A 22661-nucleotide genomic window follows, 5' to 3' on the forward strand; every position below is an offset into this window, starting at 1 on the left:
TCCTGATGCTCTCCCTCCACCCCCTCAACAGGCTCCAGTGTGTGTTGTTCCCCTCCATGTGTCCATATGTTCTCATTGTTCATCTCCCACTTATAAGTGAAAATATGTGGTGTTTAGTTTTCTGCTCCTGTATTAGTTTGCTGAGGATAATGGCTTTCAGCTCCATCCATGTCCTGCAAAGGATGTGATCTTGTTCCTTTTTTACAGCTGCATAATATTCCATGGTAGATACATGGAATATTACATTTTCATTATCTAGTCTATCAGTCACTGATGGGCATTTGGGTTGATTCCATGCCTTTGCTATTGTGAATGGTGCTGCAATAAACATATGCATGCATGTATCTTTATAATAGAATAATTTTTATTCCTTTAAGTGTATACCCAGTAATGGGATTGCTGGGTCTAATGGTATTTCTGCTTCTAGATTTTTGAGGAATTGCCACATTGTCTTCCACAATGGTTGAACTAATTTACACTCCCACCAACAGTGTAAAAGCATTTCTATTTCTCCACATGCTCGCCAGCATCTGTTGTTTCTTGACTTTTTAATAATCACCATTCTGACTGGCATAAGATGGTATCCCATTGTGGTTTTGATTTGCATTTCTCTAATGATCAATGATGTTGAGCTGTTTTTCATATGTTCATTGGCCACATGAATATCTTCTTTTGAGAAGTGTCTGGTCATGTCCTTTGCCTACTTTCAGCGGGATTTTTTCTTGTAAATTTCTTTAAGATGCTTGTAAACTCTGGATATTAGACCTTTGTCAGATGGATAGATTCCTAGAATGTTCTCCTATTCTGTAGGTGAAGGTTGCATGTCTTAATTAAAATATCCTCAAACCAAACGGGTGTTCCTTCTCTTATGTTCAGGTGTACAATGGCCCCTGCTTTTGCTAGAATGTCTTTCCCTAACAAGGGAGTGGGGCTTTCTAGCATAATTAGAAAAGCATGTGAAAAGAGTAAAGTTCCCCAGTCACAACTTAGTGGCTGGGAGAAGTATCTAGTGACTGGCCATCCTAGGACCCCTCAGATAGTGACAGATCTGGAGGACAGTTGTCTGGGACAGGAGAGTAAGACTGAGAAGGCCGTGCCAGTGTCCAGGAGACAGTTAACCTCCTGGTCCTCAATGGTCAAGCATACCCAGGGCTCTGTGAGGGTGATGGAATGGGCTGGTGCTTGTCCCGGGCACCCCTCCCAAGGAAATCTCAACTGCACAACCCCTACTATGCCCCAATTCAGCAGGAAGCAGTTAGAGTGGTCATGGGCCAACCTCTCCAACAGCACTCGGATTTTCCTGTTGAGAGCGGGGACTGAGACACCGGACTAGCTGGATTTCCTAGGCTGACTAAGAACCCCTAAGCCTAGCTGGGAAGGTGACTGGTTCCACCTGTAAACATGAGGCTTGCAACTTAGCCCACACTCGACCAATCAGATAGTAAAGAGAGCTCACTAAAATGCTAATTAGGCAAAAACCGGAGGTAAAGAAATAGCCAATCATCTATTGCCTGAGAGCACAGTGGGAGGGACAATGATCGGGATATAAACCTAGGCATTCAAGCCGGCAACGGCAACCCCCTTTGGTGCCCCTTCCTTTGCATGGGAGCTCTGTTTTCACTCTATTAAATCTTGCAACTGCCAGGAAAAAAAAAAAAAAAACCCTCAAACCAAATTGTCACAATACTGGCCTTAACCAACCCATTTATGCCCAGTGTTCCATTTTTTGATTGCCACATAACAATGGAACACAATAAAAACTTTTTCTCTTCAAATTTTTGTTCCTTAAATTTTTCTAGGTAACACGTATGAATTTCATGCAAAAATTCAAAAAATTGCAACCTCAGGCATAAATGGGTTATGAAGACTGATTTCTACTTTGAATTATTTTTCAAACTTAGATGGATCATTCTATAAGCATATTAATTCAATCTTGGGAAAAACTTGCCTGGTAATATGGCAGAAACCCTAGTTGTAAAAACATCTTAGAACAGCTTGACTATTTCTCAGGTTTTCCATCTTTCACATCTCTAAAATGTTCAGTGCAAGTTTTTATAGTGAAGCAGGGCTGATATTTTTGTAAACTTATGGTATATTATTGATAATTTTCAAATAACAGAAAACCTAGTCTATTAGCTAGCATATTTTCATTTACTTCAATTGTTTATTCAAAAAACATTTACTTTGCATTTATTATATTCCAGAATTGTGTTAGGTCCTCAAAATACAAAGATATATAAAGCCTCTTTCCTCAAAACAGATTCATAAGTAAATAATTGCAAGATGATATGGCAAGTGCCTACTATATAGTAATTGCTCATTAGAGACTTGTTCAATGGATGAATGATGGTAGGACTGAGAATGAAATTATTATCTTTGTCTGAGGAAGTCAGGGAAGGGGGAAGGAATCACTTTTGACCATTAGCTCCATGGGAAAAGGGGGAAAGGGCATTATCTTGTTCACTCCAGCATCTAGCAGAGAATCCAGCAAATAATCAGTGTGCAGTAAAAATGTATGGAATGAATAAATGGGTGAGTGAACGAGGAGATGAGTCAGCAATGTCTGAGGGAGGAATAAATTTTGGGAGGCAGGTGCACATTGCTTGTAAAGGAAACAAAGTATACAGAAGGCATAGAGATGTGGAAATGTATTATTCCTTTCCAGTAATAATTTTGGATTTTCATTTAAAGCACTCTGTCACGTATACACTAGAGACGTAATTGCTGGTACACATGCTTCTTTTTGGTGTATTTCATATGAATCTATATGCATCTAAAAATTTTCTACAACACTATTGGTATATGTGTGTGTGTGTATACATATACATATATATATACATATACATATATATATACATATATATACACACATATATATATATATATATATATGCCGGATGAAATATCTATGTTTTTAGCACAGAAACTTGTGTTGTCACAACTTATTTTAAATAGCATATTTACAAGCAAGAACAACTCTGAAATCAGAACACATAACATTGTCCTAATAATACAAAGATTAATTCACAGAGCACATTTGGTGGGAAAAAAATTACACATTTTACCACATAGTTAAGTGTATTATCTTGTCCATTAGTTGTGCAGTTAAACCTTTATCAAGGTATAACAAGCCCTCAAAGTGATTTCAATTGTATGACAAAAGGGATGGAATAAAATTCATTTAAAACTGGTTCACACCAGCTCTCCTGCGTGTACTATTAACTGCTAAGATCAAGTCACAAAACATTATTTTGAGGAGAAAGGGTTTAGTGAACCCTAGAAATTGGGTTTGATTTATGCCAGAAAATCTGCCTTTTCACTGCTTGAGATTTCTATGGAAGAAAGCCACAGTCTTTTACCAAATGGTTTCTAAGGAAACCCCTTATAGCACAGCATTGGAAAACAATTTGGTTGTTAATGAGAAATGGTTCTCACGGTGGGAAAGTGTTGACTGAAAGAAAAGGCTTCTGGAGTTGGCGGTCAGTCTGTAAAAAGAGTTTACCGCTCTACAGTTACGTTTATGAAATTTCTAGATACGGCAAACATTTTTAGGTCCCATTTTCCAGTCATTCTCGCTTGTAAATATATTTTTTAAAGAAACTAGGGCAATAGAAAAGCTTTGTCTTAAAGTTTAGATACTTGAACTTGCAAAAATATATTCAAACAAGTTGTCTTCCAGAATCTTTGCACTCCAGTGAGTTTTTCAGTCTGTTTGGAATTGTAACATTCCAGAATTTATATGTTAGCATTGAAATATAAATAAATTAATTTTGCATAAAATATTTCTAAAAATCCTAAAATACAGTAGGGTATTTATATATTTTTAAAACATTTTAAAAATGTATTCTGAAATGTCCCGTAAGTTGTATTTATTTTACTTCTTTCATTTCTCCATAAAAATAAAATAATTAATTGCAATGAATGTTTTAACTATAATCCTTTTGTAAGAATTTCAAGATTAAATTTTAATATCTAATGAAGCACTAAATCTTGTAGTTAAAAAATAAATGCTAAATATACACGAATTCTTCTAAATGTACCTATTGAAGTCAGACTCCAAAATAACTACACCTGTATTTTCCTGATAATCTTTAAGTAATGAAAGCCAAGGAAACTCATGCAATAACTTTAAATAGATTTTCATCTGTAGCATGATTCAGAAACATGAATAAATATATGACAGGAACCAAAAAAGTGACCATCAGAAGTTCAGAGGAAAATATTTAGAAATATTTCTTGCTTTGGGATTGTTAAAAGTTTTCAAGTCTGTTTAAAAATATAATACTCAGTTGTTAAGTCACTTGAAAGCATATTGCTATATTGCTTTGCCCAAAGCTGCCATCAGTCCATCTGTCCACAAATGTGTTTTCTGCTTTAGACTTTCATACAAGGCAGAGTTGCCAAGAGTCTTGGTGTTGTCTTCAGTTGTTTTCCTCATTTGACCCCCACCTCCTTTCTCTTTCTTCTCTGGTCTTTGAACTTCCTCCACTTTGGGCAGCTGCTTTCATTTGCAACTCTGCTTTGAGCAGGGAAAAAATTCTGCCAATGAAAACAGGAAAAATAAGAAAACAAGAAGGGTTGCAAGTGTTTTGCATGTGTTGCAGCTCTCCGGCTGTCCACTTTGGGGATCTTCCACCATTGGGTAGTATACTGAGAAGGAATCTGCTGTTGGAAACTGACCCTAAGTGACCAGAGCTTATCTAAGGGACATTTTTCTTCTCATCTTAGAATCAGTAAATTTAGAAATCATTTGTGTTAAAAAGAATTGTGAAAGTGATATTTTATGTTTACTCACCCACTCCATATTCTGAGGGTGTATGTTCATCATTTGGTTTGGTCAGATCTATGCTATTGTTAAGTTACAGTTTAGATGTGTATAAGAGACAGTACAGATTTATATATATATATATATACACACTCACACATATATATATATAAAATATTATATTTTAGAGACAGGGTCTCACTGTGTTGCCCAGGCTGGTCTTGAACTCCTGGGCTCAAATGATCCTCCAGCCTCAGCCTCCCAAGTAGCTGAGACTACAGGCGCTTGCCACTGTGCCCAGCTATAGTGTTTTTGATTATGACAGTTGAGAGGGAGAGAATATGACCTTTCTTTTTAACTCTCCTTCATTCCCTGCAATACACACAAAAAACCTCACAGAGCAGAAACTTCCCTAACTTTCTCAGAGTAGTGTATGATAGATATGCATGTACAATACATGAGAGTACTTCATAAATATTAGTTCATGAAGCTAATGAAGAAAACATCTTTTCTAAGTCAAAAAAATAGCAAGCAAATTCTTAATAGTTGCTGTTATTATGCCAATATGCTTGATTTTTGAAGTTTTGTGAGATCTTTTTTGAGTGACTATAAAAGGGAAGAGATGTAAGTCTTGTCTTCCTTAATAAAACATCGGGAGGATTGATTGATGGTGGTATCTGAATAATATACTCAAAATTGTAATGTAGTTTCTGACTTGGCACATCTATCTTGTTTTCACTTCTTTGCTTCCTCCTTTTTCCACAGTATCCACTGCAGCACCACAGGATGGTTCCCCAGATAAGGCAATAATCTAATAAGGCAGCTGTAGATCTCTGTGTTAGAATTAAGGAAGGAGTATTTGTCATTACTTCTGTAACCCACTCTGCATCCACACTCACATATAATATGTAGCTGAATGAAGAAATCGCTCAAGCAAAATGTTGCCTCCCTTTGACCTTGTCTGAGTGCCATTCATTGTTGTTATCAGAACTGAGCAGTAAATGGCAGGAACCACACAGAGTTGTAAACAAGTACACATGAGAAAAAGAAGTAACTGTATTTGCTGAGTCAAGATCCATGTAAAGGAGAGGATCACATTTCCCTTTCTTGGAAACACTTTTGAAAATATTTACAGTCCCAAGTTCAAGTTAAAATATTCTCATTAATTGCTGTGTGTTAGACTCTTCACTAGTAGCTGTGAATACAAAGATAATGTATCTTGCTCATGGAAGAACTCACAGACTAGACTTATGATAACCTCTCTTCTCCTTAGAATTTGAAGGACTTTAGATGGTTTCCCCTAGATTTTTGTTTTGTTGCACAGTGTTACTCGTATTCACTTAATGAATCTCTAATGAAAGGCCTATTTGGTGGTATAGTAGGAGTCCTAATGATGAATAAGTCCTAATGATGAATAATTCCTAATGATAAATAAGACATCATTAGGACTTCTACTTTATCAGTCTGTTTTACGAGTCCCACTCCACTAGACTGGGGCCTTCTGGAGGGTAGGTTCCAGAAGGCCCCAGTCTAGTGGAGGTGTGAGACTTGTAAAATGGAAATTATAGTACAATTTTTATAGAAATGATCAAATCGTATACTTTCTGGAACACTTAACTTCTGAGATTGATAGATCTTACTAGTCAAATGAGAATACACATAAGGTGTTGTAGCATTGTATCTGGCAGATTGAGAGGACACAAAAGATGTTAACTGCCTCCTTTACCATTATCACCTTTACCTTTCTTATTTCACTATTCTTATGCTAGATATTGAATACAAATCTAGCCCTTCCATATTTGACCTCTTTAAATGTCTCATTAACAAAAGTCAATCTACTTTCTAGGTGACATGAGACTCCTTATGTATCAGCCTATCATTATCACTTATGTTCTTCCACAGTTCCTGAATATCACGTGTGGTGATAAACACGAAAATGTATGAAAAATTGTGTTCATTGAGAGAAAATGGAAGGCTTTTCATTCTACTTCCACATTTTCATTCCAGCAGCTTTTCTCTTTTGGAAGATGAGTACTGAATCTTGCAATGAAATTTTTTAAACTTAAGGTATATTTTAGTGAGTTCCACTCTGTGTGACTGTCTGTCTGATGCCCTCATGAATATTCAATTAACTTTTATTTTATTTTATTTTATTTATTTATTTATTTATTTTTGAGACGGAGTCTCACTCTGTCGCCCAGGCTGGAGTGCAGTGGCATGATCTCGGCTCCCTGCAACCTCTGCCTCCCAGGTTCAAGTGATTCTCATGCCTCAGCCTCCTGAGTAGGTGGGACTACAGGCATGCACCACCATGACTGGCTAATTTTTGTATTTTTAGTAGAGATGGGGTTTCACCATATTGGCCAGGGTGGTCTCAAACTCCTAACCTCAAGTGATCCACTCACCTTGACCTCCCAGATTGCTGGGATTACAGGCATAAGCCACTGTGCCCAGCCAAATATTCAATTAACTTTTAGATCAGGGTTTCTGAACCTCAGCTCTACTGACATTTCCAGCCAGATAATTCTTTGTTGTGTGGGTTGACCAGTGTGCTGTAAGATGTTTGGCAGCATCCCTGGCCTCTACCTACTAAATGACAGCACCCCTGCACAGCTCTGACATTCAAAAATGACTCTAGACATTGCCAAATATCCCTGGGGGATAAAATCATCCCCAATTGGGAACCACTGCTTTTGATCATCCAGCCATTGATTTTAGGCCAATAGGTTGGAGCTATGTGACTACAAGGGTGTGTGGTCTTTCTTCTGGTAGGTGTAGGACTTCAGTCTGCCATGCTCCTTCACATACTCAGTGCCTAATTTGTGCAAGGTACCAGCAAACCATGAGGAGAAACGTGGTCCATGTCCCGAAGAAACTCATAGTCTAACAATTTGTAAATTAAGTTGATTCTTCAGGTTTTGGAAATATGCTAGGTGATTCCTGGTAATGCTTTGAAGTGGTACCTTGAGCTTCTTAGGTAGCTGTGATAAATTTCCACAGTTGGATATTATTACGTGTTATCAAAATACTTCCAAAGCAGTGGAGAACCCCTGTACTTTTCTTGAAATTTGTCATTGAATAGTTGATTCTTGGGTAAGGAATGGATTGAAATTTGCAGCTTTGTTTTACTGGGATATTTGCTTGTTGTTTTAATGTTTAAACCTTATCCCTCCAAATCTTTTATAAATCAACACTTGTGTTGTAGATTTGGAGGATAATAACAGCACCTGTCCTGATACATAGAGTTCTTATTGTTTAGACAGCTGTCTACACTCTGAATATCAGCTGTCTGTACTCTGATTTCAGGGGTGTGTATGTGATCTAGGTTTGAACAATAAAAATATTGAACCCCCCTTCGCTGTACCTACAATTGTTTAAGAGATGAAAACATGCAAAAGTTGGTATAAATTTCAATTCTAAAAGAATATTTGTAGAGTAAAAATCTTACAATTGTGTAACTGAAGCTAACCTAAGTATTCAGCTTACTATCAAGTATATAAAAACCTTAAAAAGCCTTTAAAAATAACAAAAAAATTCCAAATACTATAAGCATTTGGTTCACTTAAAATCAAGTATGGAGCAACATATAGCATTTAATATCACATTTGAACTGATAAATCATTAGGACAACTTAGTTAAATAGTAATAAAAGAATTAATCCCCAGGAGTATAGCATTTCTCTAGCATTTATCTAGTCCTTTGTATATAACAAAGTGGTTCAGCTCTTCATTCATAAAACTGTATTAGGAATCTGAGTCATATGGTTTTCTATGTGACAATTTAGACACTTTAGCCTTTGCATTTCAGAAACACTAGGAAAGTTTTTATTTGTTTGAAATAGATTCCAATGATCTGTTCTAATTTTTTCTGATGAAAAGAGTAAAGGGAAATTTCTCTGACTCCTAAACTAACGAGAGATTTCCCTATTGCCTCAGTCTGTCCTCCCACCCCTAAGCTAGATAGAAAGACAGATATGTGTGTACACACTATAACATTGTTTAAGTGATACTCGTATTATTGTTCTGAAATAGCCATACTTTAAATGGTTTCAGATAATTAGCTTCAGTTTTGCCAATATAATTTATGTAAGTCATATGACTAGGTCAAACTTAATAGAAAATTTAGGAAGAAAGGTATTTAAAAATATATTTTATGATGAAAACGATCTTGATAAATTTCCTTATTTATTTTATATGATAAAAATCATTAGTTGCTCCCTAATAAAATATCACTTAACTAACATTACAATGCTGGGCATGTATTACAAGTTGCTCATTTTCAGAGCTAATTTATGTAGCATATTTGCATGTGTGCATAAAAGATTGTGACAAAGATAAGAGAAATAAGTGAAACATGTTCACTTATTCACAATATAAGTGAATATAATCTATTAATATTCAAATTAAAAGTTAGATAGCAAGTCAGTAGTTCATTTAGTTGAGAACCTTAGGGGAGGATGGGGAACTAACAATAATGGTACGATTATTATCATTCCCATTTTACAGACAAGGAAAATGAAGAAGCACAGAGACGTTAAATAAAACTCTCTCAACGTCATGCAGCTGAGAAGAGATTGGACTTGAACTTCAGTGCCAGCCCTGTTAATCACTATGCTGTACTGTCTCTCAGGTTCTTATGCCTTTGTTTGAAAAACATGGTTCCCTGTGAAATTTTACATGTAGAAGAAAGCTTCACACTGTGAGAGCTCTCAGGATATAATTATTTCAGACAGATACCGGGAACATAAGATGGCCTATCAATCTAAAATGGCCTTCCTGTCCTTTGGATTGAACTGAAACCATCCCTAATTCCAGGGATAGGTAGATGATCCAGGTTTGGACCATCAAAATATTGAACCACCCTGGGCCTACAAACGTTTCTGGGATGGAAACATGCAAACGTTGGTCTAAATTGTTGTTCTAGGCAGCCCAATACATTTCTCCAATGCCTGGTGAGCTCTAAATGTCTCTACATGTTTGTTGCAGAATGAATGAGAATAAAAGTTTTCTCTTAGAACATATCCCTGACATTAGGTATGGGATAAAAGTGGAAAATGCAGTTTGCCTTATAATAATACCTTTCAGAAACGACTTTTCTATAACAGCCATTCACCAGTATTCTAAAGGGCACCTGTCAAGGAGTCACTGCATTTTCAAAAGTACATTTATTTTCACATCACTTGCCAAAGTTGATCTATTATCATCACATTATGCCCCTAGTATAGAGATGGCCCCTAAATTAGAAGTAGATATGAATTGCTGAGACCTAGAAGCTTAGTTCCCTTAGAAGCCTTTTTACCTGAGGGCAGGGAGTATAGTGAAGATCACCTGTTTTGAGTCATACTGGCCTGAGATTGAATCGTAGCTTTGAAGTCAACTGAGGAATCGCATACTATGCATAGCATGACCAGCGGCATACTGTGCACTTCCTCAGTTGACCAAGTAATTATAATCACCCATAGGATTGTTTTGTGAGTTAAGGGAAAGCTATATATACTCACATAAAATAAGTTGTATTATTTTACTTTCTTTTACAACTCTCAGTTGCAGGGATAAAAGGGAAGGAAAGAGGGAGGGATGGAAGGAGAGAATAATGGAAGGAGGAAGAGAATGATAAAAGAAATTGGCTAAAAAAATTAACTCATTACTGAAATATTAAGGGTTCAAACAATATTCTCAGGACTTGGTCTCTGCATTTCTCCAGCCTATTTTTCTTAATACTTGCTTTAACTGTCAAAGAAGTTATTTCCTAATGTCATCCTTTAGCAACTCTAAACTTACACATCTTGCCAGTTTCTAATATAACATAAAAAAGAGAACTCTCCCCAGAAATATCTATAGAAGTCTTGGCCTCACTTTGATGAGACAAACTTGCATGTTTCTATTCCTAAAACAACTGTAAATTCAGGGGGGTTCAATAGTTTGTTACATCACATGTCTGTCCCTGGAATCGGATAGTTTCAGCTCAATCCAAAGCAGGGGGACCGAAGGCACAGGAAGCATGGTTGTCCAAAGAAAATTGTTGATAGTGTTACCAAAAGAAAGGGAATGAATATTAGATGGTAAAATCAGGAAAAAAAAATGTCCACTACACTGTCACTCAACTAAATAGCAGTTATTATTGTGTTTTGTGCCACTTACAAATTCCTATTAAACCTACTACTACATTTTAAAAAATCACTCTATTTAACAACTTTATTCAGAAAATATATTTAGATTTCCAATTTGGGATATTGCAATACATCTTCTACCTTTGCTTCAAGATGAATATAATTAGCAGGAATTCCTTAATAGGCCTATGTGGAACTCTCATTTAATTTTTATGAACCTCAGTTTTCTTCTCATTGGCTAAAGAGTTACAATTTTCTTTACTTTTGGCCAAGGTATCTCTGCTCCCTGCAGAATATAACAGATTGTTGTCTTATAACTTTTCTCCTTTCCTCTTGTTCCAGAAGCAACAATTACTTCTTTTAGGCTAGGTTATTTTCTTTTTTTTTTCCCCCTCAAACTGCTGATAACTATATACATACCACTACTTCTGGCTTCTCTTTTTTTTACTTTGGCTCTAGATGGGATGATAGGGTACACATAAATGTTCACGTGGGCTCTGGAGTATACCAGGAACTGAAGTAAGGTACATGGACATCTTGAATATTGTTAACTGTGAGATGGGCAAGCCTATGCCTTTGCAAATAAAGGAGGATTGGGAAAGATTAAGGTGAGCTTTCTTGCAAATAGATGGGTCATGGTAATAAGGAATTCTGAATGCCTGAACAGTGATGCTCAAAAGCAGGAGGTCTTCAAACTATACTCAAGGACCAAATCATTGCCTCTTTTTATAAGTGAAGTTTTATTAGAATACAGCTCCACCCATTCATTTAAGTGTGGTCTATGGCTGCTTTAGGACTTAAAATGCCAGAATACTTGTGACAGAAACCTTCTGGCCCTCAAAGCCTAGAATATATGCTATCTGGCTCTTTAAAGAAGTTTGCCAACACCTGCTCCATTGTAAGGAAGATATTAGTCGGGTTCTAACAGAATTGTTTGTTGAACTAGGGTTTAAAACACATGGTAGAGACTCCACTGTTATAACCAGAGAGAAGACTGCCAAGAATTAGGATAACTTGTTCTCAGGCAAAAGGGCTACATAAAAGGCAGAATCTTAGTTCCGCAGGGCCAGTGCAGGAGGTGAGGAGGCAGGGGTTACACTGGTGTCCGTGGGTCATTGTTCATGCAATGGATACTCAGTCTGATTGAGGGATACATGCGAGGCTAGAATTTGTGCTGAGTCACCAGATTTAAGATCTGAGAAAAATGACGTACATTTCTTCACTTCAAAGACGTGGGGGCCATTAATCCAGATTTTCCCCTTGTTGAACTAACTCAGGAATGGAAAACAACCTTGGTGAGGAAATGGGACACTGAATAGGGATACTTCCTACCAGCCCAAGACTAGGGTTAGGGAAGGACTCACTTGTTGGTAAGAAAGGATTTTTGCCTCTATAGACCTTCACTTAGACCTGTACTTAAATGAGGTAAAAAGTGAGAAAGCAATATTTCTGAAGTGCCTACAAACCTGAGGAGTCTTTCTCCATTTGTATGTTACTCAAGATCTCAAAATGCCACAACTCTTTAAAAGGGCTCCTTCTCTCCTTTGTATCGGTGACTTGCAACATGCTATTTGAATCTTTCAGTAGGCTGACCTGTTTGGCTAATGCCATAACCCAAATTAATTGTTCTTTCCTCCATGTTTTTATCTTATCACAGTAGTCAGCGTATCTTGCCTTGTATTATACTTATATGTGTACATGTAGTCTTCCCCTAGACTAGCCATTACTTGAGAGTGAAATTTTAGCCTTATCCATCTAAATATCCCCTGAGTGCTTGTCTAGTGAATGCCTCATTGTAATGCCTATTGACTTAAATGGAATTTAATTAAATGGGGTTTGTTTTATTCTGCTAAGACTGTAGTAGATGTAGGCACAAGTCTGATTCTTTTCTTATAACCACCATTTTCCCCTGTTATGGATATATCAAATTACCACCCTTAACATCTCCTCCAGATTAATTTGTCTTGAATGAGCCCCTACTTGACCACAGCTGATTAAATTCCCCCAAGGGAACTCAGCCACATAGGTTTTATTTGTTTGTTTGTTTTTTGGTTGCAAAAAGCAGAACGGTGCGTATGCAACAGAGACCATCTTAAATACGAAAATTGTTAGAGTAGCTCACAGAATCGAAGGTATCACTGAACAAGCAAGCTTCAGGAGGTTAGAAACCAGGACAATTCTGAGGACTCGAGCATTGAGAACTCATGAACTCTTTGACCCAGAGCACCCCAAGGCACCTCCACTTAAGACTCAAATTCTAAGGATCTGTGTAAGCCAACTGGATTCAATAATGTAACTCTGTGCTCAGGAAACAGGTGGTTCCTTTTTTTTTTTTTTTTGTAATCAGAAATTGGAGTTAAGAGGATGCAGGGAGAGTGGTAGACAAACGGAAACAAGTGTTACCATAGCAATCTATTAGAGGGCAAACTAAGCCACCAGGAGTCTCTCGAGAATGTAAATTTAGAGGCCAAACAAACAAACAAATGTTATGAGTGACTTTTGGCTTAAATATCATGTAGACTAAGACTGGAGGCGCAGTGGAGAAGTAGGGAAAACTGAGAGCTGAAAGAAACAAAATGAAGGATAGGAGTGAGCATCCCCTAAGATGGACAAGGTGGCTTCATTTCCTAATGGTTTCTCCTCTTCTTTTCCTTGAACCTACCAATGTGTGGTTATTTTCCTTGCAATATTGTGTTGTAAGATATCTTTCCAATTTATAAACAGAAAGGATAGTAATTGCTTCATGTTAGAGTATTTAGCTATAGAATAATAGGAATCAAAATTATCTTAGACATCAAAGAGTACAGAAAATCAAAGATAATCTGAGGCAACAAGACACAAATCCCACTTGTCAATTCTGCCATTTGGTGATCATGATGGTAGTGATTTGAGATATGTCTAGCTAAGTACCAATCACTATTTTAAGCATTTACATGTATTGTTCTCTCAAAAGCTCTGAGGGATAGGTAGAATTATTAGCCTCATTTTACACATAAGAGAGCTAAAGTATAGAAATAAAAAGTAATGGAGCCAGGATTCAAATTTCCCAATTCAACATCGAAGCCTAAATTCTTGAAAGTGCAGGTCTCTTCACAAACTTCAGAAATTCCACAGCATACAAGAAATCTTAAGTTTTAGGGTTTTTCAAAACCTTATAAATCCCTTTGAGTCAAAAATTTCTCTTTTTTTCCAGATCCTATTCAAATGTCAGTGTTACTATTTAGCCTTGGATATCTCCATTAAAGGCAACTTCTTTCTGGACCAAGAAACAAAGCTTTACATCAGCTGCTTCCGTAACAGCAATAATATGAATGACCATTTACTGAGCAATTGCAATGCACTAGGATTATGGTTTATGAGCACTTTATGTTTATTATCTCACAACTCACTGAGTTAGATACTCTTCACAACCCAGTGAGCTAAATACTATTACTTCCACAGTATATATTGTTATATAATAAAATGCTTAGAATATACACACAGTAACTAAACAATACTTATCAAATACGGCTCTAGATATGTTTGATAAATATTTGCCGAATGAAAACATGAAGGAATCAATTAGCAATATCTCTCTGCAGCCTTTAGCCCTTGAGAAGCATGTAGAAAAGAGGAGCTGTCTTCTCTTAGCAAAACTTCTGTCAGAGATGGTTTCCCCCGACTTAGACAGTTGTGTTTTTTCCCTACAGAATGATTCAGTCTCAGAATTGTTCTTTAATCCTCAATATTTCCATTAAGAAGAGCTTCTATGAAGTGCTTCAAAAGTACCCAATGTGAAGGAGTAATAATGACTCCCTGCTGGTGAGCGAAGTGTGGAGGACACAGGTCCCTTAGCCGTCCACTGGATGCTGCCCTGTTTGGCCTGAGCCAGTGTGGGCAGAAATACAGGCAGCAGCATAAGCAGATGCCAAGAACCTGTCTTGCTTCTATTTTCACTGGGTTACTGTATCTCCTTTGTAGTCCAACCTGCAAATTACTTTGAGAAGAAGAGCTACACCTCTGGACCAATATAGGAATATATTTGTATTCCTTGCCAAAGTAGGAAAAAAAATACAGAATCTTTCAAAATTGAACTCGAGGGCAACTAATTTAAATTCCTTTCCTTTCATGTTGAAAATCTTTTGACTGGGTTATTCTGAAGCCATAGCATTAGGTTACAGTGTACTTCTCTGTTACTTTACCATCTTGAAATTTGGCACCTTCAGAAGGTTGTTCTGTGCATTTAAAAAAAAAAAAAAGGAACTACAGTTGGATATTGTATTGTTGATGACCGTTATTTGATTTTGGATTCTTTTGTGTGTTTGGGTCTCGGTTTTTTTGGTTGTTGTTTGTTTTCTAGAGACGGGGGTATCACTATGTTGTCCAGACTAGATTCGAGCCCCTGAGCTCAAGGGATTCTCCAGCCCCAGCCTCCTGAGTAGCTGGGACTTCAGGCACCTGTCACCACGCCCAGGGACAGTTACTTGATTCTTAATAGTCCAGTCATAATGAGACAGGATACTGCATAAGCCAAAGACCACACAAAGTATCAATGTTAAGTGTCAAGAGGGTGTGGAGGAAGTGGGTTACAACCACTTTGTCTCCCAACTGTTGTATGTTTTGCCTTTAAATTTTTTTTTAAGTACATTAAACTGTAATGTATTCAGATGTGGCTGAAACAATGACAAAATATTAGTTTTCTTTAAATATGCATGACTTTTAAGCTTTTTCCCTTTCCCAGTGACTTGCTTCTCCACTAAGCTCTTTTTCTCTCTTTTTTTTTTCTCAAATATTATTGTTTCATGTCACTGTGACGAGTTTAGTCTACTGGAAATTCCTATGTTCTCTGTAATTTAGGTTTTAAGCAACATATGATTTATCTTGTTATTTTTAAAAAAACTATCTGTCTTCCCTAAGTGGGTGACTCTGGCATCCTTAATATTCTTCTATAGAAATTGTGATGAAAGAACAGATAAGCCTAAGTAAATCTAGCGTGTGGAGCTCCTTTAAAATGTGAAGATTGTCAACTGGTTAAAAGTAAAACTTGGTTTTGTCCTAAATATCCTTGCTGGGCCTATTATGCATTAAAAAAGGGGCCACAGCCCATTTGCAAGGCTTCTGAATGAACTCCATTCATTCTGTACTTGGAAATGTCTCTTCAGCCACAAAAAGAAACAATAGTTATAACCTAATTTCTTTGGCGCCAATATCAGCAGAAGAAGAGCCAAGAGACCATTATGAAAACTCTAGTAAGTTCTCTTGGTGATTATATAATTCTGTATTCATTGATCATATTTCTGTATTTAAATAAGTACGTTTTAAAAAACATTATAAAGTGGATCGGTAATGCTGTAATCTCACATTTCATGTATTATGCAACATTTTTAAAATGGAGTACTCTAAAGTAATTTGCTTCTTACGGTTACCAAAGTTTAAAAAATACTCTAACATGCACTCCGAGATTTTAAGAGGAAAGCGTTTGTGCTTTTCATCACTATATTTTGAAACCTGAGAGTGCAAAACCAGTTTTCTTAGGTAAACCCCTTAGTCAGTTTCCACATTTACTTGTAAAAGTCAGTGGAGGGCATACATCTGGAAGTAGTAATGGTGGTACACAACGTGTGTTAATATCATTTCCAAGGGGTATCTAGAGTGAACTTTCTTAAGCACAGATCGGATCTGAGCATGCCGCTCCTTTCTTAAAACCTTTTGTTGATTTTCCATTTCCCTAGAAGGAAAGCCCACTGAAGCATGGGCCTTGCGAAGTGCTCTTTCTGGCTTCTGCCTACCTGCCTTTGCAGCTTCACCCCTACCATCTTCCCTGAATGAACTTTTGTCGGTGGCCTCGCTCTTTCTTCCTATGGGATGTTGTTTCTGCATGTTCTTGCAGGGAATTCTCTTTCTCCCAACCCTGTTTCATTCCTTTAATCTGTACAACTCTTTCTTATCCTAAAGTCTTTACCTTAAGGTTGCCTTTTCAAGAAGACTTTTAATTGTATTAACTAATTAATTAATAAATAGTCTGATGTATTTGGAGCTGAGTTTCTATGGGGATTAGTTGCTGGAGGGTAGTTTAGAGCCAGATTGTGAAGGACTTTCTAAACTGTGCTTTCAAGGTTTTGAACAGGAAAATGCTGTAGGCTCTCTGTTTTTTAAAAGTTTGGAGGATGGCTTGTGTCTTAAAAGAATATGTAACATAACCATTTAATTTGTGAGTAGAGGACTAAGGAAACCACTGTAACCTTTTTCTCTCTGCAATAATCCCATCTTCAGCCTCTCAAGCACTGTGAACAATCACTTTCTCTGGCTGTCTTCTTGGAGCCCCTGCTAATTCATTATTGAAAAATACCTGCGGCCTGCATTTGGCCTTATGTTGTCATTTACTTGGTAAGTAATGCTAAATATAATATTAACTAAAATTAAAAGACCATTAAATTATTGGATAGTGTCTACTCTAGTGGTTTAGAGCACAGGCTCTGGAGGGATCTGATTTAAAATTTGCTTTGCCCTGCCACTTGCTAGCAATATAGATGTGGACAGGCTATTTAGATAATTTTCTTAGCAAAATAAACTTGAACTGAAGGGTAAGAGATTGAGGCAAGGAAGGTAGACCCTAAAGCAGTTTGCCAAGTACAAAATCTCTTGGAATTTGAGTGTTATCTAAAAATCCATGTGAATCTTGTATTCTCTTCCACAATACATTTCTGTTTGTTTTAATATAAAAATACTTTTAAGTTGGAGGAGGGGGTTAAGTGGGTTGGCGATTATTGCCTCAGATTTTCTGTACAATTATTTCTCCAGGAAAACACACATTGTTTATTCATGGCTTGAAGCAGTCTTTTTTTTTTAAACATACTTTTATATTACACAAGCATGTGAACAGACTAAGGATATTACCAGAAATGTAAATATAATATCTCATTAGAGCAGAAATTCTGCATTGATCTTCAGCCACAGATTTACAGTGTTTACCCCAATATTACTATATTCTAGCTAAAATGTTAAAAATCTAGCACAATAGTGTTACAAAATAAACTGATTATTTCCTTCCCTTCACCATGTATACATCTAGATTATTCCATTCTTTCTAGTTACTCTTACAGGAACCTCAAGAGGCATGCTGGTTTATCTCTTTTCCTGCCTCCCCCCAAATATTTTAGTTAAATATTTTATTCTTTATACAATCCATCCTAAACATGTAATTCTTTCTATCACTTCTTTTCTTTTCTGTTTATTTCATGCAGTCAGCAGTCCATTTGAGGCTTTTGCCATTTTTTCTTGCCTGTAGTATCACTGTGAGTTCAAGAATGAGTTTTCTATATACATTCTCTTTCCTCTTTTGTTTGACCTATGAACTATATTCCTTCATTGTCTCTGCATCGGCTACAAAATTAAGTATTGATTTCCAAAACAGGCCTGCCTTCCCCATATTATGCTTACCTTCTTTTCCAGCCCAATATATTCCTTTACTCTCCTGAATGGTCCATCCTTTACAGCCAAAATGAACCTTCCACTCTTCCCTGAGCATCCACCGACTCGCTTGTCTCCAGGCCTCAGCACCAATTATTCCCACTGTTTGTCACTACTGTGTACATTGCCCAAAGCCTGTCGCACAGGCCTCCTTCTCCTCCATAAATCCTTCCTTGATCATCCCAGCTGAATGTGTGGGGTCTCCCTCTCCTTTCATTGTTTCATTTATGGCACAGATGTTTATCAAATGCCTGGTGTACATCAAGCGATAAACCAGCGCTGAGGATTGAGTAATAACTAAGGCAGAATTATTACCCACTCTAATGGAGGTTATAATCCAACACAAAAGTGGCGTTGATAACTAATTTCAAGTTTCATGTGTTCTCCGGGGTCTGTGTAGCATGTTTAGAAGGCTACACCTTAGGCTGGGGGTCAAGAATGTCTTCCCTGATGTGAGGTTTACACAAAGATCTGAAGAATGAAGAGTCCAGCTAAGTGAAGTGGGAGCAGATTAAGGGAATGCAAGGACATGAAAGAGTGTCCTAGGCAGAGGGAACAACATATGCAAAGGCCCTGAGGTGGGAGTGAAGAAGGAACATTTGAAGAACTGAGAGAAGGTCACTGTGGAAAGCCAGATGCTGTGTGATATGAATAATGCAACAGGGGAAATTGAGATATTAGCAAAAGAGGGATTGATGACCCATGGGCTTGAAGATGTACTGGAACTAAAGTAAGGGGCAAGGATAAATTAAAAGAGGGAGAAATTGGAGAAATAGAGTGCTTGGAGACCGTGATGAATTTGAAGAAAAGGATGGTGATAGAGTTGACCTAGCCATCTAGAAGGGTAGTGCTTTTTAGTCAGTGAGCCCTCCATCCCATTTCTCATTAAATCTTGTAATGCTTTCTCACTTCCTATATTCTGTCATATTTTATAGTTGTTTATATAATTATCTTATTTTTATACCAATTATAGTTTCCCTGGGTGCTTATTGTGGGTTAACAATTATTATTAATAATATGGGTAAATGTTCACAAAGAAGTCTTTGTTGCTATTCTTATTTTTTTCTTTAATCTTTGATCAGGGCTTTTTATTTATGAATTCATCTTATATATCACTTGACAGACACTGAATGCTGAATGCCACAGAATACATGACATTTTAGCAGCATAAAGAAAGGCTCCAAAACCAAACAGCAAACTACACGCTACAAAACAACAATTTTTGGAATTAATGAATGAGGCTAATTTTCTAGAGTCCTCTCTCTCTTTCAAAATGTAGGAAGTGTTAGTATGGCCGGGCATGGTGGCTCATGCAAGTAATCCCAGCACTTTGGGAGGTCGAGGCCGGCAGATCACCTGAGGTCAAGAGTTTGAGACCAGCCTAGCTAACCTGGGGAAACCCTGTCTCCACTAAAAATACAAAAATTAGCTGGGCATCGTGGCACGTGTCTGTAATCCCAGCAACTCAGGAGGCTGAGGCAGGAAAATCACTTGAGCCTGGGAGGCAGAGGTTGCAGTGAGCTGAGATTGCACCACTGCACTCCAACCTGGGCAACAGAGTGAGACTCAAAAAAAATGTAGGAAGTGTTAGTATGTCTAGATCTATTCACAGGTTTGGAAGGAGAATGGGAATAGAAGACAGAGCAGAAAATTAGTGGTAGGATTCAGCAGATCACATCTCCAGCTTCTTAGTACCTTTGACATTTAGTCCAGTTACTGAATTGCTCTTCAATTCTCCACTCAGAACTTCTTTTCATTCCAGTGGGATTGCTTCACACTTACGAGAATTAAGGTACTTATACAAAGCCATTTTCAGAAAGGAATCACTAATATTATTAATAAACCATATTTGTTTGTTTTTCTACATTGAGTTCATTGAATCTCATTTGTATTTTCTTCATATGTTACCTTATACAGATATAGGCAGGATGCCCCTGTTTTTCAGCTGGCTGTTAGATAAATTCACCATACATTCACTTTCAACCTTGTGTGTAAAAATAAAATTAGTTACATGAAGTAGTCATCCACATGACATAAGAGACCTAATTTTAATAGGAAATCATATTAAAAGTGTAACTCTTAGAAAATGTTAGTGATCATCATCTTCCTCTATTTTTTCTCCTAGGTACTTCCTAAGGGTGGCTACTCCAATGTAGCTGTAGTATATGTACTGAAGGAAGATCCTCTCATACTGCCACAGCCAACAGATAAAGTTGTGAATCTTTTTTGGGAGAAGCCGTTAAGGACAGGTCTGTGAAATGGAAGGATCTCTGGATCACTACAAAGTCTGGCTCAGTGACTATGGCTTTGCAAACACTAAACATTCCTATCTCAAGTCCTGTAGATGGCTTGAAATAGCATACATAAACATGCCTTATAAACATCTTCAGTCTTTATCAACTCTTTGGAGATTCAGCCATTCTTTTTTGTACTTTAGGGAATTAAATAATTTTATAATGTGGTATAAATCTGAGCATGGCAGACGGTAGAAGAAATTTTGTCATATATTTTTAAAGAAATAAAAATGTATTATGTTTTAAAATTCCTTTAACTGTTTTTCTTACAAAGCTCCCAACAACGTAGTTACCAAGTAAACTATCTCAGATGTGATTTTTCAGTCCTTGCTAATCTGTTTATAAAATCTTTTGCTATTTTATAATTTTATCATTTATGTCTGTCCTTAAGTGTTCATTTGTTTTTATGTTTCTATATGTCATATTTATTTGAGCTGTTTAGTGTAAAGTAAAACAAGAACTCCCTGCATCTTATAGCATAAAAAGCAATGTTTTTCACATTCTTACCCTAATAGAAACCCTCATTCACAGATGGATGGCTAATGCTCTACCTTTCTGCAATTCCTAGTCATAGAACTGTCCAAGTCTCACATGACCTGCCTCTTGAAGAAGGAATATACCACGAGTTGCTTCTTAGCTATACAGGTTAAGAAACTCAAATGACCCACTAACTAAATCTTGTTTCTTAACAAAAACACTATGGTCTATCATCATAACATTGTCAACTTCTCACATCATCATTTTGAATCAACAACATGCCATCATGTCAAAGAGAACTTATCATGTTAGCATATTGAATATAGAATTACAGTACAGCTATTTCCAAGACCTGAATGAGTGTAGTATATAAGAAGAGCAGTGGTTTAGAAATAAGGCGATCTGACATGCTTATCTCAGTTCTGCTATGGGTATTTAAGGCTAATTATTTAAATTCTCTGGGCTTTACTTAAAAAGGGAAAAGAAGTGGAGGCATGCCCATTCCTTTTAAGAATATGACCCAGAATTTCCATGCATTATTTCTGCTTATGTACCTTTGGCCAGAGCGTAATCAGTTTGTCCCAGGTAGTAGGAAAGGAGGCTGCAATATGTGGCCTTTAGCTGAAACTTCGAAGATTCTAAAGGAATTGGACTATTGAAAGACAAGTAACAGTCTTTGCCATTGCTCTCTTATCAGGAAAGCAAATGCTCTCTCAGACCCTCCTCCCCTGCCCCACTGAGTGATTCCATCAGATGAATCACTGTCTATGGCAGCATACCATTATGAAAACTGTATGCAGCAGATTTCTGCTTAGGCCATAATTGAGCATATAGTTACCCCTAGATTTAAGAAAGCTGGGGAAGCAGGAAACAGGATTGACATGATTGGCTTTGACCAAAGTTTCACAAACTTTCTTGGTTCACAGCTCCCTTGGGTTCTTAATAATTTTTTTCATGGTACCAAAAAAATACATAAAAGCTTCATTTACAATTTAATTACCATTTGAACTATGATACATAAATTGAAAGAAAAGTAATACCTTGGTCATTCTTAGATAACCACAGTTACTACTGGGTTATATATATATATACACTATATATATATACTATATATATACACTATATATATGTGTGTATATATATATAGTAACCACATATATATATATATGTGTGTGTGTGTGTGTATATATATATATAGTAACCACAGTTACTACTGGGTTATACCTGTGGGGCATTCTACAACTTCTCAAACCTTGGACTCAGGATGGTGCCACCCTTATGTCTTGCCAGGCAGTGCTTGCTTTTAATCACAGCAACTCCTGAAAACCCAGCTTTACAGTGACATAATATTCTAAAGAAATGTAGCATGGTCTAACATGGAAACTGTGAATCACCCCAAGCTAAAAGCTAACAGTGGGCATGCTGTCTGGCAGAGGTTGAGTCCCTATTTCCCTTGAAAATTTGAATATATTATAGCCTCCCCAGTGAGTTTACTTTAACACCTTTGAGGGCTGGGCACACAGTTTGGGAACCATGGGTTTAGACTAATCATCATTTATTTTCTGGG

The 22661-nt window shown here is 37.0% G+C and overlaps 1 long non-coding RNA gene across 1 annotated transcript in view; it reads left to right on the forward strand.

Annotated features, from left to right (window-relative positions):
* Positions 1-20979, forward strand: part of LOC105548504 — a 62612-nt gene extending 41633 nt beyond the window's left edge. The window contains exons 2-5 of the long non-coding RNA XR_001007396.1: positions 9395-9716; positions 11334-11482; positions 17127-17240; positions 20449-20979. This is a non-coding gene — a long non-coding RNA (uncharacterized LOC105548504). The remainder of the gene's footprint in view (positions 1-9394; positions 9717-11333; positions 11483-17126; positions 17241-20448) is intronic.
* The last annotated feature ends 1682 nt before the right edge of the window (positions 20980-22661 follow it).

Source organism: Mandrillus leucophaeus, unplaced genomic scaffold (assembly GCF_000951045.1).
Source record: "Mandrillus leucophaeus isolate KB7577 unplaced genomic scaffold, Mleu.le_1.0 Scaffold413, whole genome shotgun sequence".
NCBI lineage: Eukaryota > Metazoa > Chordata > Mammalia > Primates > Cercopithecidae > Mandrillus > Mandrillus leucophaeus.